General features: G+C 36.4%; 1 non-coding gene across 1 annotated transcript; it reads right to left on the bottom strand.

Annotated features, from left to right (window-relative positions):
* Positions 1-3,890: 3,890 nt before the first annotated feature.
* On the bottom strand, positions 3,891-3,997 carry LOC141723053 (small nucleolar RNA R71). Its single transcript, XR_012576046.1, has one exon. It is a non-coding gene; the product is annotated as a small nucleolar RNA R71 (small nucleolar RNA).
* Between the last annotated feature and the right edge of the window lie 17,772 nt (positions 3,998-21,769).

A 21,769-nucleotide genomic window follows, 5' to 3' on the forward strand; every position in this document is an offset into this window, starting at 1 on the left:
GTTGAAACAAAAAAACACTGCTAATCTTATAAGTTCCTGAGCAGTCTATGACTTGCCGGAAAAGCTTGGTGGCCGCCGTTAATGGCGACCGGCCACCGGAGCAGGAATCGGGGAAGACGACGGGGGAAATTACCCTTTAGTACCGTGGAGTTTTCCCTGATTTGCAAACTTAATATTTTGGTTTTAAAAATTTATAAAATCTGGATTCCTGTTTATAAAAATTTCAAAAATTAGATTTCTATTTAATTAATTCCAGAAATTGTATTTTCTTTTTTAAAATATTTTGAGAAATTGATTTTTTACTATTTTAAAATTTCAAAAATTCATTATTTAATTTCTGGAAATTAATTTAATTTAAAAATAAATTTTAATTATTTATTTAATTAATATTATTTGGTAATTAATTATTTAATTAGTCAATTAATTTAAATATTAATTGATTAATTAATTTAATTAGTCATTAATTAATTTTAATTGATTATTTAATTAGATTTAATTATTTATTTTGATTTAAAAATTTCGAAAAATAGTTTCGAGCTTTAAAATATTATTTTAAATTATTTTCAAAGCTTGATAATTATTATTTAATTATTTTAAAGTCAGATTCGGGTATTCGAATCCTGTTATTTAATTATAAAATTATTCGGACACCCATTTTAATTCCGAAAAATGTTCAAAAATTCGTATTAAATACCTGGAAAATCATTTTATCCCTGAATCTTCTTTGAATAATTATTTTAATCGAATATCTTACGTGCTACATGTTATATGTGATCTGACTGATGTATAATATGACTGTACGTGCATTGTTTCACTGTTTTTGTTGTAACTTTCAATTCGTACGTTGGATTTGGGTGAAACGATGGGTAGTTAGAAGCTTGTAATGAATAGAATGAGATGAGAAGTATTATTGATAAATAAATGTAATATTTATCAGAGGAAGCGAGACATGGAAAGGGAAAACAAGTGGTCAGTGAGTGGGAACCAATTGACGAGTGCAAGTAAAGTAAGAGCAGATTGATGAGGCAAGTGTTTCTGCCCTTCCTTGTAGTATAATTGCAAGTATTCCTAATAGTACTTGTTCTATATTGCAAGTACTTTGAAGTACTTAAACTTAAACCCTGATTCTTATCGATCTTGAGCCGTAAGCTTGATTTCTTGTAAACCATTGATTGTTGATTCTTGAATACGAACCACACCTATACGATACTACTCCACAAATTCTTGTAACTCTTGAACCGTTGGTCTTCAGCTTTCTGATTCTTTCCTTGATTAAAAACCAGCCTTAATGACTTTCTTATTATACCTTCATGAAATTATGAATCACCCTATGCTTCGAGATAAGTGTTGTTTATGATTAAGCTTATTGAAATTTCATTGTTTATCATGTTGTTATTATAGAATTGGATTGTTTTCAAATATGGACCAGATTCGTGGTCGGATCAGATTCGTGGTCATAATAGGCCAATGTGTGCCTTGGATCCAGTATATAGAGCAAAGCTGGGAGCCTTGCTCGGGGTTAGTGCGTGACTGATCAGCAGCCTAACCTTGGTTTTTAAAATAAAAGAGAATATCCAATTCTAATCATTGCTTATTAAGAAACTTGATTCATTATTTCATTTTAATTGATCATTGTTTAATCTCAGTGTTGTCATTGTGACTTGCTGAGCTAGTTAGCTCACTCTTGCAAATATGTCTATATTCTTTTCCAGTGAAAAAGGAAACTGGTGGTAGCGAGGATCCCTAGACAAGTGTGCGGGCTAGGTATCCAGGTTGAAATGGGATAAGCAAGCAGATGATTTTTGGCTTAGTGTATGTTGATAGTTTATAATAAAGTTTACCTCCGTTATAAGATAAATAAACTGTGATTTGGAACGTTTGTAATATAAATAAGGTTGTGACATTTGGGCATACTTTAAACAGCTTCGATCCATGGAATATGGTAAGTAGGGTCATTTGTCGAGTGGCATTTATGACACTTTATAACGCTCCATTAAGCTTTGAATTGGTGTATTTGTACTCAAGTTATTGGTGTTTTAATGTGTTTTCTAATGTTTTTGCATTTCAGGCATTAAATCTATTGCGGCCGCGACGGGTCTGGAAATTTAAATCCTGATTCTATTGGGCTTTTGATTAGAGGACTTCTACTATGCATGGGATGATATATATATATAAATAAAGGTCATTTTTTAGAAGAAGATGTATCAGAACATAAGGAGAAGGCGTAAGAAGACCGTTTTAGCACAACTCAACGAAGGCAAACAAGATCTAGTTTATACTTCTCATTCTTTGTTCTAAGTTGTAATATTGGATGCTAGTTTTCTTATTCGTGAACCTATACTCTTATTTCATACTTTGTTTATTATTTATTTTATAAAGACTACATTTATTATACCATGCTTTCATCGGAACCCACGTTGATGATGAGTCTGGTTATGGGCTAATCGTTATCGTGGGGTTCTAGCGGATTTATTTATGGATTTTTCTAGTTGAATTGTTTCGATGCCTTAATGTATGGTGATTGTATGATAATCTAGCATTGGTTGTGCTTATTCATCTTATGAGCGTCGTGAACTTATAAGATAACGTGTTAATATTTAATGAAGCGACAGTGAATTTAAGGATTTAGAACTTGCCATGCTAGCATAGGTTCATATGTTATTGTTATGCATGATTTCTAGGTAATTTTAACCATCTTACTTGCCCTATGTAATCACGATAGATAACTTGTGCATTAAGCCATTATGTTGTCAAATTCTATAGACATATAGGGTCTCAATATAATTGGTGTCTGTTCAGCTTCTATCTCTTTTGTGGATGTCTGGCAGTATGTTATTCGTACAACGAAAGTTAGCGTTTAGCAGTTTCGTGTTTGATTAGTGTCATGACCATTACATGCTAAGGTTAAGAACAATAAGGATATTGAATGAAGTATTTAATGCAGTTAGAATCCCATGTTTGTGTCATATATTATTCAACTCTCTTTAATCTCTTAGTTAATGTTCTCTAGTATAATTCTTAATAGTTAATCGTATTATAATCAAACCCAAATTGTTATTTTTCTTAGCATTGAATAATAGCGATATCATTTTTGCATAAGTGCATAAATCACAAAGTTAATCTAACCAGTCTCTGTGGGAATGAACTGGAAATAATTATATATTACTTGAGATCGCGTATACTTGCGTGAATTATTAGCTCGTGCTTAGCGACTAACAAGTTTTTGGCGCCGCTGCCGGGGACTCGGTGTTAACTTTTTGTTTATGTGTTTGTCATCAGTGATCGTTAAAGTTCATTGACTCGGACATTGTTAATTACCTACTCTTTTCCTTTTCGTGTTTCAGGTACTCTAGCGAGTGTGTATGCATATGCGTTCGCGGGCTCGTAAGAGAACTCTGGATCAAGCCGAGGAGGAAGCTGTAGTGATTCGAAGGGAAGTTTTTGAGGACGAAGAGGAAATAGAAGAAGAAGAGAAAGTCGAGGAACCAACTTTAGTAGTGATGGGAGATCAAGCAGAAATTCCTAAGGCTCTAATGGACTATTCTCAGCCTAAGATCAGTGATATTCAGTCAAGCATCATAAGACCAGCCATCTCGGCTAACACTTTTGAGATCAAGTCGACCACGATTCAGATGATACAAAACTCAGTTCAGTTTGGGGGTTCTCCTACAGAAGACCCCAACATGCACATCAGGGATTTCATCGAGATCTGTGACACCTTCAAGTTCAATGGGGTGACAGAAGATGCTATCAAGCTGCGACTCTTCCCATTCTTGCTGAGGGATAAAGCAAAGTGCTGGTTACATTCTCTACAACCAGGTTCTATTACCAAATGGGAGGATCTTCCTCAAACTTTTCTCACTAAATTCTTTCCTATGGCGAAGACTACTGCAATTAGGAATCCTCTTACTCAGTTTGCACAGCAAATTGGGGAATCTCTGTGTGAGGCTTGGGATCGATATAAGGAGATGCTAAGGAAGTGCCCACACCATGGCATGCCTGATTGGATGATTATAAACTGTTTCTACAATGGTTTGGGCACTCAGTCTAGACCTATGCTCGATACAGCATCTGGTGGAGCCTTATGGGACAAAAGCTATAATGAAGCTTATGAGTTGATTGAGCTCATGGTAGCTAATGAATACCAATATTCTACGCAAAGAATTTTATAAGGCAAGGTCGCAGGAATTCTGGAAGTGGATACAGCTACAGCTATAGCTGCTCAACTTCAAGCTTTGACGATGAAAGTGGACTCTTTGGCTAATTATGGAGTTAATCAAATCACTAGTGTTTCTGAGCTTTGTGCGGGGGCACATGAAACTGACCAGTGTGCTATTTATAGCGAATCAACTTAATTTGTGAGCAACTTTCAGAGATCACAACAACAAGCTCCAGCCACTTATCATCCTAATAATCGCAATTATCCTAACTCCAGCTGGAGCAACAATCAGAATGCGGTGCAACAATCTTATCAGCCATACACAGCAAAGCAGTATAACCCTCCTGGTTTTCAACAACCGCAATATTCCCCTAGACAACAACTTCAACTTCAGCAGTTACTGCAAGCTAATGAAAAATCTGAATTGGGGGAGTTGAGGCTTATGTGCAAGAGCCAAGCTGTTTCTATCAAGACCTTGGAGAATCAGATTGGGCAGATTGCTAATGCATTACTGAATCGTCAACCTGGCACGCTTTCAAGCGATACTGAAGTGCTAGGAAAGAAGGAAGCTAAGGAGCATGTTAAGGAAATTACATTGAGGTCTGGTAAGGTTGTAAATCCTGAAAAAGTTAATACTCCAGAATCTGAAGTTGAGGCTGAAGAAGAAGAAACGCAGAAGGAAACAGAAGTGGAACCAAGGAAGACTACTGTTGAGCACACTCCTCGTGAGGGTAATACAGGGGAGAAACAGATCTATCCTTCGCCTCATTTTCCTAAGAGGCTGCAGTAGAAAAAGAAGGATAAGCAGTTTGAGAAGTTTCTGGAGGCGTTCAAGAAACTTCACATCAACATACCTTTCACTGAAGCTCTTGAACAAATACCTAGTTACGCGAAGTTCATGAAAGATATTCTCTCTAGGAAAGTGAAGCTTGATGACTTGGACACCGTTGCTCTCACGGAGGAATGCAGTGCGGTGCTGCAACAGAAATTGCCTCTGAAGCATAAAGATCCTGAAAGCTTCACTATTCCTTGTACAGTTGGAAAGGTGTCTTTTGACAAGTGTTTATGTGACTTGGGAGCTAGCATCAATCTGATGCCCTTGTCAATCTTCAAGAAGTTGGACTTGCCTGATCGAAAGCCTACTTATATGACTTTGCAGTTGGCCGACCGTTCTATTACATATCCGCGAGGTATTCTGGAGGATGTCTTGGTCAAGGTTGATAAACTCATCTTCCCTGATGATTTTGTAATTCTTGATTTTGAGGAGGATAAGAAGATTCCCATAATCTTGGGAAGACCTTTCTTGGCTACTGGCCGAACCTTGATAGATGTGTAGAAATGTGAGCTCACCATGCGGGTGATGGATCAGGATATAACTTTTAATGTGTTCAATGCCATGAAATTCCGTACAGAAAATGATGAGTGTTTAAAGGTGGAGATGGTCAATTCTATGGTCACTTCTGAACTCGATCGATTGCTGAGGTTCGATTCCTTAGAAAAAGGCTTGTTGGGGAATTCCAATAGTGAAGATGATGAAGGTTAAGAGCACTTGCAATATTTGAATGCTTCTCCCTGGAAGTGAAAGATGGATATGCCTTTTGAATCTCTTGGATTGAAGGAGCTGAACAAGGCTCCTAAGTGCCTCAAGCCATCTATTAAGGAAGCTCCTACTCTTGAGCTTAAGCCTTTACCTGAACATTTGAGGTATGCGTTTTTAGGAGATGCATCTACTTTTCCTGTTATTATTGCATCTGACCTTTCAGGTAGTGATGAGGAAAAATTCTTCAGAATTCTGAGATAATTCAAATCGGCAATTGGATGGACGATAGTAGATATCAAGGGAATCAGCCCTTCGTATTGCATGCATAAAATTTTTCAAGAGGAAGGAAGCAAGCCTACTGTTGAGCAACAGAGAAGGCTAAATCCGATCATGAAAGAGGCGGTGAAGAAAAAAATCCTCAAGTGGCAAGATGCAGGGATCATCTATCCCATTTCTGACAGTTCATGAGTGAGCCCAGTTCAGTCTGTGCCAAAGAAAGGTGGTATCACTATGGTAGCTAATGAGAAGAATGAGCTTATTCCTACACGAACAGTTATGAGATGGAGAGTTTGCATGGATTATAGGAAGCTAAACAAGGCAATAAGGAAGGATCACTTCCCTCTTCCTTTCATTGATCAGATGCTTGATAGATTTGATGTGCATGATTACTATTATCTTCTAGATGGCTATTCGGGATATAATCAGATTTGTATCACTCCAGAAGATCAAGAAAAGACTACATTCACATGTCTTTTTGGTACTTTTGTATTCCGGAGATCTTCTTTTGGGCTATGTGGAGCACCAACCACTTTTCAGAGATGTATGATGGCTATCTTCTCTGATATGATTAGAATAATGTAGAAGTGTTCATGGACGATTTCTCAGTCTTTAGAATTTCTTATGATGAATGCTTGCATAATCTTGAGTTAGTGCTGAAAAGGTGCGTTGAGACCAATTTGGTTCTCAATTGGGAGAAATGTCATTTTATGGTGCGCCAAGGCATTATTCTTGGTCACAAGGTTTCTAGTAAGGGTCTGGAGGTGGACAAAGTCAAGGTGGGGGTTATTGAAAATCTTCCTCCACCAATTTCTGTTGAGGGAAATCACAGTTTTCTTGGTCATGTGAGTTTCTATAGGCGTTTCATCAAGGACTTCTCTAAGATTTCGAAGCCGTTGTGCAATTTTCTAGAGAAAGATGTTCCTTTCAAGTTTGATGATGAGTGCCTCACACCTTTTGAGACACTAAAGAAGAGTTTGATTACGGCACCTGTTATAACTGTACCTGATTGGTCCGAACCATTTGAAATGATCTGCGACGCAAGTGACTATGCAGTTGGAGCATTTCTTGGGCAAAGAAGGAACAATATATTTTATGTAGTTTACTATGCTAGTAAGACTCTGAATGGCACTCAACTGAACTACACTACTACGGAGAAAGAACTTTTGGGTATTATCTATGATTTTAAGAAATTTCGATCTTATCTGCTTGGGACGAAGGTGACAGTTTTCACTGATCACGCTGTAATTCGATATCTCGTCTCAAAGAAGGACTCGAAGCCTAGATTGATTAGATGGGTTCTTTTACTTCAAGAATTTGAGTTAGAGATCAAGGACAGGAAAGGTACCGAGAATCAAGTCACTGATCATCTCTCTCATTTAGAGGATCCAAGTGCAACTTCAATGGATAAGACATTATTAAATGAGTCTTTTCCCAATGAGCAGCTGTTTGGAGAGCAAGAGGAAGAACCATGGTTTGCAGACACTATGAACTACCTTGTAAGTAATATCATGCCTCCCGACTTATCGTACGCTCAAAGGAACAAGTTTCTGCATGAAGTGAAGTGGTATATGTGGGATGAGCCATTTCTTTTTCAACAAGGAGCTGACCAAATCATCAGCAGATGTATTCCTTACAGCGAAACAGGGGGGATCTTGCGAGATTGCCACTCAACGGCTTATGGAGGAAACTATGGTGGAGAAAAGACAGCAGCTCGTATTCTTTAAGCAGGTTTCTTTTGGCCAACGTTGTTTAAAGATGCTCATCAGTTCGTTTTGAAATGTGATCGATGTCAACGTGTGGGTAATATGTCCAAAAGGGATGAGATGCCTCTCAATGTGCTTCTCGAGGTTGAAGTCTTCGATGTTTGGGGAATTGACTTCATGGGGCCATTTGTCTCATCTTGTAACAATCAGTATATCTTGTTGGCGGTTGATTATGTCTCGAAATGGGATGAAGTTAAGGCTTTGCCAATGAACGATACGAAGGTAGTACTTAATTTTCTTCAAAAATAGATATTCACAAGATTTGGAACTCCAAGAGTCATAATCAGTGATGAGGGATCGCATTTCTGCAATCGTAAGTTCACTTCTATGATGCAAAGATATAATGTGAATCATCGCATTGCTATAACTTATCATCCTCAGACGAATGGTCAAGCTGAGGTATCTAACGGAGAGATCAAGCACATTTTAGAGAAAGTTGTGTGTCCATCGAGAAAAGATTGGTCTTTGAAGCTTGATGAAGCTGTTTGGGCATATCGAACGACGTACAAGACTCCGCTAGGAATGTCATCGTATCAGTTGGTTTATGGTAAGGGGTGTCATTTGCCGGTGGAGCTAGAGCATAAAGCGTATTGGGCTTTGAAGAAGTTGAATCTGGACTTGGATGCAGCTGGAAAGAAGAGGATGCTTCAATTGAATAAACTCGACGAGTTTCGACTTCAAGCATATGAAAACAATAAAATGTATAAGGAGAAAGTCAAGAGGTGGCACGATAGGGGTCTAGTGCTCAAACCATTTATGCCGGGGCAACAAGTTCTTTTGTTCAACTCTCGTCTCCGTCTTTTTCCTGGAAAGTTGAAGTCAAGGTGGTCAGGGCCCTTTGTTGTCAAAACTGTATTTCCACATGGAGCGGCGGAAATTTTTGAGAATGATCCTGGCCAAGCATTCAAGGTAAATGGTCAGAGGTTGAAGCATTACTATGGTGACACGGCAAACCACGAGGTGGTTAATGCCATTTTATTGTCCATTTGTTCTCGCAATTCTACGTTAAGCTAATGACATAAAGCAAGCGCTTCTTGGGAGGCAACCAAAGTTTGTTGTACATTAGTAGAGAGAAGAAGAAGAAAGGAGAAAAAAACAAAAAAATCAAAAAAATAAAAAACTTTCGGGGCCAAGTACAAAAGCACGGCGCGCCCGCGCTGAGGTAGCGCGCGGCCACGCTGCCCCTTAGTCCGATTTTTTTTGCTTGGAATAAAGAGAAAATCGGGGACTTCTTTTAAAAATCAATTTATACCCGAATTTTACTCTTCCACATCCCAAATTTCCCTCTCCAAATCAAACCCATTATTCCCACTATTCCATAATCAATTCCCACTTCTATTCCATATCAAATTCTCTTCTCACCTCCTATACATACATACACTTATATACAAACTTCTCCACCACTTCTCAAATTCTCAAACACAATTCTCTCTCAAACACTTATCTTTTAATCTCTCTTATTCAATCCCAATGGCACCCAAGAGACAAAGAACTCAAGTCAACAGCAGCACCACTGATTCTTCGAGTGCAGGTGGTGTGAGGCCGAGGTTTTCAACTCCCGAGGCTGAAGCGGAGTACACAAGGATTCTCTCGAAGCCTTTAGAAAAGGAGCAAGGTTTTCTGCCATCAGGGAAGGATGGTAAGTTGTTGGAGATGATCTTGGAGATAGGCTAAGTTGCTATTTGCGATGCACCCGCTGCTGTGCCCATGAGTATTGTTCGAGAGTTTTATGTTAATGCTAAAGTGGAGAAGAATAGTTTCACTGTGTTTAGGGAGATGACGATGGAGTACAGTACGGATGTGATAAGAAGGGTGATTGATCAGCCCGCGAGGAAGCCCGGTCAGGACACCTAGAATGATAAGACTCCGGAGGACTTTGATTTGGATTTTATTGTTTCTACTATGTGTATGCCTGAGACTCATTGGGAGTTCAAGAGGGGCACGAATGATTATTTCACGTTCCCTGCTTCGAGTATGAACAGGTTTGCTCGTGCATGAAAAGCGTTTATTTGTGCTAACATTATGCCATCTTCTCATGTGCATGATGTGACTGTGGAGCGTGCACAACTGTTGTGGGGGATTTTTCAGGGTGATTAAGTGTACCTTGGGATGGTGATTTACCAGGGTATTCTGAGATTTTTGTGAGGGAGTACTACGGGTTCTATACCCTATGCGTCCATTGTGACGAAGCTGTGTGTGGCAGTTGGTGTTCATTGGCCAGCATACGAGCAGCTCCAGATTCCGAGTACTCCGATTGACAACACCACTTTGGCGATGATGCAAGAGTGGGATGGAGGCAAGCCTGATTTGAAGGGACTTGGTTATTCTTTTGACCATCTTCCTGATGGGAGGCCAGCTGCTGGGACAGCTCAGTCGAGCAGAGCCGCTTGGAGGTCTCAGTTGGGTGAGGAGGCTGGTCCAGCACAACAGGAGCAGGAGGAAGCAGGAGCGGATGTTGGAGTTGGCATGGGCATGGCGCAGAATAGGCGTTTAGCGCAGAGGATGGATGCGATGCATGACATCCATAGTCGGTTTGTATGTGATCTCACCTAGGCATTAGGGACTGCTTTCAGAGCCACAGGTGTGGACATCCAGTGGCCAGTATTTGGTGAGGACTCCATGTATCCACCTCTAGACATGTCTGACACTCCACCCGTTGAGGGTGACGATCCTGATTTCGAGTAGGTATGCCTGATTCCTTACTATTACCTTCACTGAGGATAGTGAAAATTTTAAGTTTGGGGGTAGTAGTTGAAGGAATATATTGTGTGAATCGCATATAGTTTGCATATTCATGATAGTTTAGTGCATATAGTTGCATATTTTTCCATGTAGTTTTTTTTATTTTTTGTATTCTTTATGATAGTTTGTTCATATAGTTCATGCATTTGCATAATAACATGATCCCTTAGATGATTTTTCCGATTGATTTGTGATATTGATGCTAGTGTAGTGATGTCGTGTTTAGTGATGTTAAATCGTATCGAATTGATTTGCATGCTAGAGACAATTGTATTTCACTAAGTCTTATAGGTTGCTTGAGTGCTAGATCATGACCATGGTTTGTTTGTTTGTTGAAGTTTAATTGCTTGTTTATATTTATAATTTAGGATATTCTCTTAATAATAAATTAACATGGATTTTTAAAAATTGGAGAAATTGGATTTCATTGCTAGTTGTTGTCGCTAAGTGTCAAATGGCTAGTAGCCGGCTCATATTTATATGAGTAGTCTAGGATTGAGCGAGATGGAGCGAAACACACTCGTTCAGAAATTTGTGAAGAAAAAAAGAAAAAAAAGAAAAAAAATATATAAGTGTTATGTATAATTGATCACGAGTGGGCTCTTTAGTACTCAAGTTATTAAGTTCTTAGGGGACTTTGTGCCTAGTGAGCTAAGGCTTTTATAGTCCAGGATCCGCTAACCTAACGCTCGCTACATGGGTACTATTGTATAAGTCTTTTGTGGACCTCACTCATTGCACGGTCAAATAAGCATACTTGTGTTGTTTATGTGTTGTGAATAAAAGCGTGAATCCATATAAAACTCCAATATAAGAATTGAAGTGTTATAAGTTATTTTAAGTCTAGCTTTTATTTTATTTATAACCTTGCGATTGCTTTAATGAGTAGTGAGTCCTGATTATTGATCTAGTTGCGATAATATATTTGTAAGCATTTGCACATACGCACGTCTCTGGTTGGTAAGTTGATGTGTAAGGTTTGATTGTTCTTTATGCGAATAAATGCATTTGTTGAGATGTTGCTTGTTGATTGGTTTAGTTATTCTATGAGGATCGTTGCATTCATTTAGTTGCATTCATGCATTTTTATTTCTTGTTCTTTGAGTCTGTTTATGGTTGAGGACAAGCATCAATTCAAGTTTGAAGGTATGTTGACTGGCATTTATGACACTTATTAACGCTCCATTAAGCTTTGAATTGGTGTATTTGTATTCAAGTTATTGGTGTTTTAATGTGTTTTCTAGTGTTTTTGCATTTCAGGCATTAATCCGGAATTCAGGTGAATTGGCAGTGATTTGATGCTAATATGGTATTAGGATGGTGTCCAAGGAATAAAGCTCGTGAAGACCAACTCATTGCAGCAAGAGAAGAAGGAAAATGCAATTTTCTCCAAAAGGCCAGCGCGCTCGCGCTCTCATAGCGCGCGCCCGTGCCCAAAGTACGGAGACACATCGCGCTCACGCTGATCAAGCACGCGGCCGCGCCGGGTCGGGAAATTTAAATCCTGATTCTATTGGGATTTTGATTGGAGGACTTCTACTATGCATGGGCTGCTATATATATAAATAAAGGTCGTTTTTCAGAAGGAGACGTATCAGAGCACAATGAGAAGGCGTAAGAAGACCGTTTTAGCACAATTCAACGAAGGCGAAAAAGATCTAGTTTATACTTTGATTCTTTGTTCTAAGTTGTAACTTTGGATGTTAGTTTTCTTATTCGTGAACCTATATTCTTGTTTCGTACTTTGTTTATTATTTATTTTATAAAGACTACGTTTATTATACCATGCTTTCATCGAAACCCACGTTGATGATGAGTCTGGTTATGGGCTAATCGTTATCGTGGGTTTTAGTGGATTTATTTATGGATTTCTTTAGTTGAATTGTTTCGATGCCTTAGTGTGTGGTGATTGTATGATACCCTATTATTGGTTGTGCTTATTCATCTTATGAGTGTCGTGAACTTATAAGATAGCGTGTTAATCTTTAAAGAAGCGACAATAAATTTAAGGATTTAGAACTCGCCATGCTAGCATAGGTTCATGTGTTATTGTTATGCATGATTTTTAGGTAATTTTAACCATCTTACTTGCCCTATGTAATCACGATAGATAACTTGTGCATAAGCCATTATGTTGTCAAATTCTATAGACATATAGGGTCTCAATATAATTGGTGTATGTTCAGCTTCTATCTCTTTTGTGGATGTCCGGCAGTATGTTATTCGTACAACGAAAGTTGGCGTTTAGCAGTTTCGTGTTATTTGATTAGTTTCATCACCATTACATGCTAAGGTTAAGAACAATAAGGCTATTGAATGAAGTATTTAATGAAGTTAGAATCCCATGTTTGTGTCATATATTATTCAACTCTCTTTAATCTCTTAGTTAATGTTCTCTAGTATAATTCTCAATAGTTAATCGTAGTATAACCAAACCCATATTGTTATTCGTCTTAGCATTGAATAATAGCCATAGCATTGTTGCATAAGTGCATAAATCACAAAGTTAATCTAACCAGTCTCTGTGGGAACGAACTAGAAATAATTTTATATTACTTGCGATCGCGTATACTTGCGTGAATTATTAGCGCGTGCTTAGCGACTAACATCATTGCATGTATATTATTATTTTAATAAACAAGTTTAAATATGGTGTGTGTGTGTGTGTTGTGGACCCCAAACTTCTGACCCGGGTTTGGAGGGCGTCATAAGAAAGGTAAAGCAGTAGAGAGAAAATAATAAAGATAAGTAAAGTATTATCTGAAATCAAAAATTGATTTTATATAACACATCACTCCACTAATTTAGTCACAATTCAGTTTAATGGGACATGTGGCAATTTACGATTGACTATAAAAGTAATCATGTAAACGTGTATTACTGCATGCACAGTTCACGAGAATAAAGTTATGCATTAAACGAATGTATTTCATATCCTTACGATAACGTGTAATCATCTGTAACCATGAAAAATTACCCATATGTTGCTAGAATTCAAAGAAGTTAATTGCATGTTATTATGGCATCAACATTTAGCACAATAATCAGTATCTAACAAGTACTGACACATAATAAGATACCATGCTTCAAATATCAGCAGTCTTAATTATCGGAGTTTGAGAATTGTCCTGATATCATTACCAATTCATCCACCAATCTTGTGAAAGTAGCTTCACAGAGAGGTTTGGTGAATATATCTGCTACTTGCTGATATGTTGGAACAAAGACGAATTCCACTATACCTGCTTCCACATGTTCCCTTATGAAATGGTACCTGATGCTGATGTGTTTAGTCATTGAATGCTACACTGGATTTCCTATCATTGCAATAACACTTTGATTATCACAATATATAGGAAGAGCAGAATAGTATAACCCATAATCCATAAAATGATTCTTCATCCATAGAATATGAGCACAACAGCTTCCTGCAGTAATATATTCTGCTTCTATACTTGATATGGAAATTGACTTTTGTTTCTTGCTATACCAAGAAACCAATCTGCCACCAAGAAATTGGAAGCTTCCAGAAGTGCTTTTCCTGTCTATTCTGCATCCTGCAAAATCAGCATCTGAATATCCAATTAGCTTAAAATCTGAATCTCTAGGATACCATAATCCCGGATTCATGGTGCCTTTGAGATACTTAAAAATTCTTTTCACATCTAATAGATAAGGTTCTCTTGGATCAGCTTGGATCTTACACAAAAATAGGTAGCATACATGATATCAGGTCTACTAGAAGTCAGATATAGGAGTGAGCCAATCATACCTCTGTAGTTAGTTATATCTACTGAAGAACCAGTATTTAAATCTAACTTGGTTGCAGTGGCCATGGGAGTTGATGCAGTTGAGCTGTCTTGCATTCCAAATCTTTTGAGCAAATTCTTGGTGAATTTGGATTGATTTATAAAGAGCCCTTCATCAGTCTATTTAACTTGTAACCCCATAAAGTAACTCAATTCTCCCATCATACTCAGTTGATAACTGGATTGCATTAGCTTTGTAAATCTCTCACAGAGTTTATCATTAGTAGATCCAAAAATGATATCATCAACATATATCTGTACTAATAACAAGTCCTTACCATGGTATTTATAAAAGAGAGTTTTGTCAATCATACCTCTTATGAAACCACTTTTTAGCAGAAATAGAGCAAGTGTTTCATACTAGGCCCTTGGAGCTTGCTTCAGTCAATAGAGTGCTTTATCCAGTAAGTAGACATGATCTGGATACTTTGGATCAATGAACCCTAGAGGTTGTTCAATACAAACTTCCTCTTCAAGTTCTTCATTCATAAATGCACTCTTTACATCCATTTGGAACACCTTAAACTTCTTGTGAGCAGCATAGGCTAAAAAAAATCTAATTGCCTCAATCTTTGCAACTAGAGCAAAAGTTGCATCATAATCAATGCATTCTTGCTATGAATAACCCTTTGCAACCAGTCTTGCTTTATTCCTTGTGATAATGCCCTCACTGTCAGTTTTGTTTCTGAACACCCACTTTGTGCCAACTACAGATCTGTTCTTTAGTCTTGGCACAAGAGTCCAGACTTTGTTCCTTTCAAATTCATTAATCTCCTCTTGCATTGTTGTAACCCAGTCAGCATCTTGCAGAGCTTCTTCAACCCTCTTGGGTTCAGTTTGAGATAGAAAAGAATGGCAGAGACATTCATTTTGAGTGGCTTTTCTTGTTCTTACACCACTGTCAGGGTTTCCAATGATTAAGTCAGGTGTGTATGAATTAGACCATTTTCTTGGAGATGGAAGTTAACTCCTTGAAGATGAACCTCCCCTTGATTCATAAACTCTATGTTATTTCTTTGACTAGTACCACTGTTATTTCCTGATGCTCTCTCTGAATCAGTGTTCCCATTATTATCAGCATCTGACTCATTAGAGTTTGAGGAATTTGAGTATGCTGATCTATCTACTGATGTTCCTTGAATTGAATTACTTGTAGAAGCCTCTAGATTTGAATCATGTTGCTCCCCCTCAACATATGCTTCAGTGATAGAAGAATTTCCACTATTATGTGGACCATTAGAGCTTTGAGTGATATCAGGATTTCTAGTATCATGATCAGGATTTAAAAGTTCAGCATAAGGTACTTCATTTTCAAATCTCAATTTGTCATGGTCATATGTATCTTCTCGACCTTTTATCTTCTTGTCATCAAAATATAAATGTATATATTCCATGACTGTTCTTGTTCTCAGATTATAAACTCAAAAGGATTTTGTGGACAATGGATATCCCATAAAAGTTCCTTCATCAGCATTTAGATCAAACTTGGTAAGCTTCTCCCGATAAGTTATGATCACAAAACACATAAAACCAAAAATATGAAAGTATTTCAAATTTGCTTCTTTCCCTTCATCATGTCAAATGGTGTTTTTCCATGCCTGATCAATGTTGCATTTTGTGTAAAGCAAGCAGTTTGAACAGCCTCATCCCAGACGTTGGTAGGTAATCTTGCTTCTTCCAGCATGGTTCTTGCAGCTTCTATAAGAGTTCTATTCTTTCTTTCAACAACTCTATTTTGTTGCGGAGTTATAGGAGCAGAAAACTCTTGTTTTATCCACTTGAGTTTCAGAACTTTTCCATAGAGCTATTCTTGAATTCAGTTCCATGGAGGATTCATTTTTACTCTTACAAGATGTTTTCCTTTGCTTGGCTTTCTGGCATGAGTCACATAAGCTATCAGGAGTAAACACTGCATTGGCAATCCTCTCACAAGATCTTTCCTCACAAGTTCATTGATATTGTTGAAGTTGAGGTGAGAAAGTCTTTTATGCCAGTTCCAGCTGTCTTCCACAAATGCTCTACTTAGTAGACAAACTTCTGATTCATCACTACTTGTGGAGACCCTGGCTTCATATAAGCTACCATGTCTTACACCAATCAATGCAATCTTATCATCAAATTTACTGACAATTTTGTAATGCTCCTCATATAAGTTAACATTGTAACCTCTGCCACAGATTTGACTCACTGATCAAATTATGCTTAATTCCTGTTACCAGAGTTATATTTTCAATGATGACATTTCCAATTTTGATTTTTCCATATCCCAAGATTTTTCCTAAGTTTCCATCTCCATAAGAAACACTTGGGCCGACTTTCTCCTTAAATTCTGATAGCAGGGATTTATAACCAGTCATGTGTCCTGAGCATCCAATGTCCAAGATAAGACTATTCCTCCTGTTACCCTATAATCAGTAATTGGAATCAGTTAGTGTTTGTGCTTTAATTAAAGAGGGTTTCATTTTATAATAATCATAATACAAACTGTGATACTCTTTACATGTATAAATAGAGTGCCAAATACTACCACAATGAAATCAAGGACTCTGTGGTTTATATCTAACTGTTCTTTTCCTAAAATCTAATTTGGAAGGAATAATATTTATCTCATTATTTTTCCTGCAAGAATTAGCAAGATGATTAGTGCTACCACAGTTCAAATAGGCCTTTCTAGGTGTATTAAGAGGAGTTACATAAATACCATTCTTATTAACATCTACTTTCCTCATAGATTGACTTGACAGTATTAGCACTTGAATTAAACTTAATGGTTTTTCTTTGAACCTTGTTCAGTTTGACCTTGTTCTCAGTTTTTACTGGTTCCGTTTTCTCAGTTGCTTTTTCAATTCTCTTATCAGAATTAGATCTAGTAGTATATCCTAATCCTGATCCTCAACAACCATTCTCTAAAATTTCCTGAGTTAGTCCAAAGTTTAATAACCTCTCTTTATTTAGCTATCTCCTTTTCTAAATAAACATGTTTTTCTAACAATTTTTCTTTAACATAAACAATATTATCTCTTTCTTTTTGAATTTCTAGCATGAAAAGAAACTCAATTTCTAGGTGATCATTCCTTTTCTTTAACTCAGAATTTTCACTCTTGATTCTATTATTCTCTGAGGTTTGATCCATATAACTAACATACGGAGTCTTAAAAAATAATCTTAATTCATAGATATCATCAGTATCTAAAGCAAGAACAGTCTGTGGTACCTTTAATTCAGCATTATCAGCCTCAGCATCAACATCTGCCATGAGAGCATAATTGACTCCATCATCTAAATCTGATGAATCATCCCAATTTCTTTTCTTTGAGATCAAAGCTTGTTTCTTCTCAGCTCTGGGTTTTCTGCAGTCAACTGTAAAGTGTCCAATTCCATCACACTTGTAACATCTCTCCTTTAATTTGTCAAGTTTTTCAGATCTTGATTCCGTCCAATCAGTTTTTCTTCTGTTGTTCCTCTTATCAGAGTTTGAGGAACTAGAACCTTTTTCGGAAAATCTTCTCTCTTTCTTGAAGTTCTTGTAGACCATCTTCTTGAAGCTTTTAACTAGTAGGACAGCCATTTAATCCATGTCTTCATTGTTGTTATGATCACTGTTACTATCTGATTTATTATCAGTATTTGAGTCATCATCAGAGTTTGATGATTCAATATCTAACTTTGCAATCATGGCTTTTCCTTTGAAGTAGCTATTCCTCCTAGCTTTTTCCTTTGGCTTCTCTTCAACTTTAAGTTCCACTAGTCTAGATTTAGATCCTTTGCTCTTGCTTCTTTGCTCCATCTCTAGTTCATGAGTTTTCAGAACTCCATAGATCTCATCTAGAGGTGTGTCATCAAGTTGATAGTTATCCCTTATTGATGTGACTTTAAAGTCTCACTTTTCAGGGAGAGTAAGTAGGAACTTCAAGTTTGAGTCCCACAAATCATATTCTTTATTGACAAGGGATAAGTCATTCAACAGCTTCTGAAATCTGTCATAGATCTCTGTTAAGGACTCATTGTCTATTGAGTCAAAGTGCTTATATTCTTGAGTAAGTACTGTCCTCCAGTTCTTCTTGATAGCAGTTGTACCTTGACACTTTACCTGTAAAGCATCTCATATCTCTTTTGTTGTCTTATATCCAAAAACTCTATTGGACACAATAGTATCAAGACTGTTGTGCAAGACGTGTCTGACCTTAGCATCCTTCATGATAGATAAAAGATCTTCAGGAGTGTAGTCTTTCCTTTCTTTGTCTACCATCTTCTCTAGTTCTCCTGCAACAGAAACAACTACCTTCATTGGTTTATGAGGACCATCAAAAATCCTGTTTAGATATTCAGGATCTGTGGCTTCCAAACTGTGGCGCTCTCCAAACCCGAGTCAGAAGTTTGGGGTCCACAACACACTCACCATATATATATATATAAACCTGCCTATAATAATAATAAAGATAATAATAATATGCAATGACCCTACTTACCAAAATCCACGGATCGCAACAGGTTAAAGTATGCACACAAGCCACACACACACACACTTATATTACAAACGTCCAAATCCCAACTATTCAAACTCACAACTGAATATTAAACATTCTTACAACTTCTCAAACTTAAACTATCACAAAAGTCTTCAGCTAGCTTATTCCGATGAACCTAGAATCCTAGCTTGCACACTAGATTGGGGATCCGTGCTACCAATAGTTTCCTTCTTAATTGGAAAATAAAATAAACAGAATTGCACAAATGAGCTAACTAGCTCAGCAGGTCAATTTGACAATACTGATAGTAAACAATGATCAAGTGAAATGATTTAAAGTATCAAGTTTATGGCTAAGCAATGATTTAGAATGCTCGTTGAATATATTTTTTGTTTATTGGTTTTGCCGGGACAGGGTCATAACGAAAGAGTAGTGGCTCGGCTAGACATTTAATTTTCTTTTAAAAAAAACAAGGTTAGGCTGCTGATCAGTCACGCACTAACCCCGAGCAAGGCACACAACTATGCTCTAATTACTGGATCCAAGGCACACATTGGCCTAACTTGACCACCAATCTGGTCTGAACATGAATCTGGTCCATATTTTATAAAATAATCCAATTCTATCATAATAACAGAATAATCAATGTAAAGCAATAAACAGAATCATAAACAACATTGAGTTTCAAGTGTAAGATGGTTTACAATCTTCACAAGGGAACAACATGGCAAATACAAAGATTAGAAATCAGCCGGTATAAGAATTGGACAACAAAAGAATTAAAGTCTCATAGTTGTATGAATTAGTCTTCCAAGGTATAAGGTATAAAGGCTTGAGTGTTAAACAATTTCGGTTCAGTGATAGGTATTTAGTTTATATGTATTTGTGAAGTAGTATCGTATATCCGTAGTTTGTATCTGGGTATCCGGCAATTAATGGTTCAGAAAGAATAAGGCTTATGGCTCAAAGATCAATAACTGGAATAAAGGTTTAGGGTTCAGTGCTTCAGAGCACTTGCAATATAAAACAGAACTATCAATTACTCACAATATATTTTGAGAAAGTTCAGAACACTTGCCTTGTCTTAACTCGCTAACACTTCAAAGGCTTTCGATCACTATCTCTTATTCATCGACTACTTGCTTCCCTTTCCTACGCCTTGCTTCTTCTGTTTAGATATCACAAAAATCTATTAATACTCATCTCACTTGATTTTATTCGATATAAGCTTCTATTTACCCTTCGTTTCACCCAAATCCAATTTACGGATTGAAAGTTACGATTAAAACAGTCAAACAATACACATATACATATATAACACATCAATCAGTTCACAAATAATACATAACACGTAAGATATTTGATGAAAATACTTTTTCAAAGAAGAGTTGATGTTAAAAATGATTTTTCAGATATTTAATATGATTTTTTAAATATTTTTCCGAATTAAAAGGGGTTGTTGAATCATTTTAAAACAGTAAACAAGATTCGATTGCCCGATTCTGGCTTTAAAATCATTTTATAATCATTATCGAGCCTTAAAAACAATTTAAAATAAAATTTTGAAGCTTGAAACTATTTTTCAGAATTTTTTAAATCAAAATAAATAATTAAATCTATTTAAAGATTTAATTAAAATTAATTAATAATTAATTAACTCAATTAATCAATTGATTTTTGAATTAATTGACCAATTAACTAATTAATTATCAACTAAAATTAATTAACTAATTAATTCAGATTTATTTTTGAATTAAAAATAATTTTTGAAATTAAAATAATAATTTTTAGAATTTTTAATAAATAAAATCGAATTTTTATAATTAAAATAAATAGAAAATATGATTTTTAAATATTTTTAAAACATCAATCCTATTTTTGCAACTTCTGGAAACTACAGGGACTAAAGTGCATCGTTTTTCAAACTATAGGGGTCTGTTTGTAATTTTGTAAACTCTTCGCCGGAAAATGACGGAAATCGCCGGAGAAGGCGTTCCCGGAATCGTCACATCACCAAAAGCTCAAGAATTCATCTACAAACCACAAGGAATTCAACCTTGTAATCAAATCACATCAATAACCCAGGAGTTGGCCGGAAAAAGTCCAAGAAACTCGCCGGAGACGACGAGTTTTGTTTCCTTCGATTTGAACAAACCAAGAATCGTCTGTTACCATGCTATACATGAATCGATTACAAATTTAATCAGGAACACAACCCAATCATTCAAATTGTCTAATAACCCTGGGGAAGAAACCCCTAATTTCAATTAAAAACATTCATACGGGTTATAAACCCTAATTTTGAAATTCAAAATTAAAACACAAATTTGAGCATGTTATTGAACTCCAAATTAGTCATATAATATATCAAAATCATCAAGAAGACAAGCTCTACAACATGCAGACATCAAATCATACAAATAATCCCTCGAACAAAAATTCATATTTTAATTCAAAATAATTTGAAAATAAATAAAAATATAGAAAAATACCAGTAGTTTTTGTAGTTAAACAAGCCCTGGAATCTGAAAGTACTCTTCAAATCCTTCATTTTGGTTACTCGAGTGTTCCAATCGAACTTCGGTAACGCCTTGAAGTTAAGGTTTGATTCTCAGAAACTTATATGAATATACTGTTTTTCTCTGTAAAATTATATAATTACTAACTACAAATGATTTTCTGTACAAAATAAAATACGGTAAGGGCTATTTATATTTACGAAATATTGGTACCCCATTGGATTATATCAGATATAAATATTACGTTTATTTGAGAAAACAGATCCAAAACGGTACCGATTTTTGGATAATTATCCAAATCTATACATTTTGTACTGCGGTCTTGGTCTCAGCGCTTTGGTTACAAGTACTACGAGATGATAATATAATAGTTTAATAAAAATATCTCATTTCTCAAAAATACGGGTTTTATCGATGTACCGAAACGAATGTTGTATCAAAAATATTGTGTCGGGACCCGCATAGGGAAAACCGTATGCCGAATCAAAA

The sequence above is a fragment of the Apium graveolens genome, chromosome 4 (genome assembly GCF_009905375.1).
Source record: "Apium graveolens cultivar Ventura chromosome 4, ASM990537v1, whole genome shotgun sequence".
NCBI lineage: Eukaryota > Viridiplantae > Streptophyta > Magnoliopsida > Apiales > Apiaceae > Apium > Apium graveolens.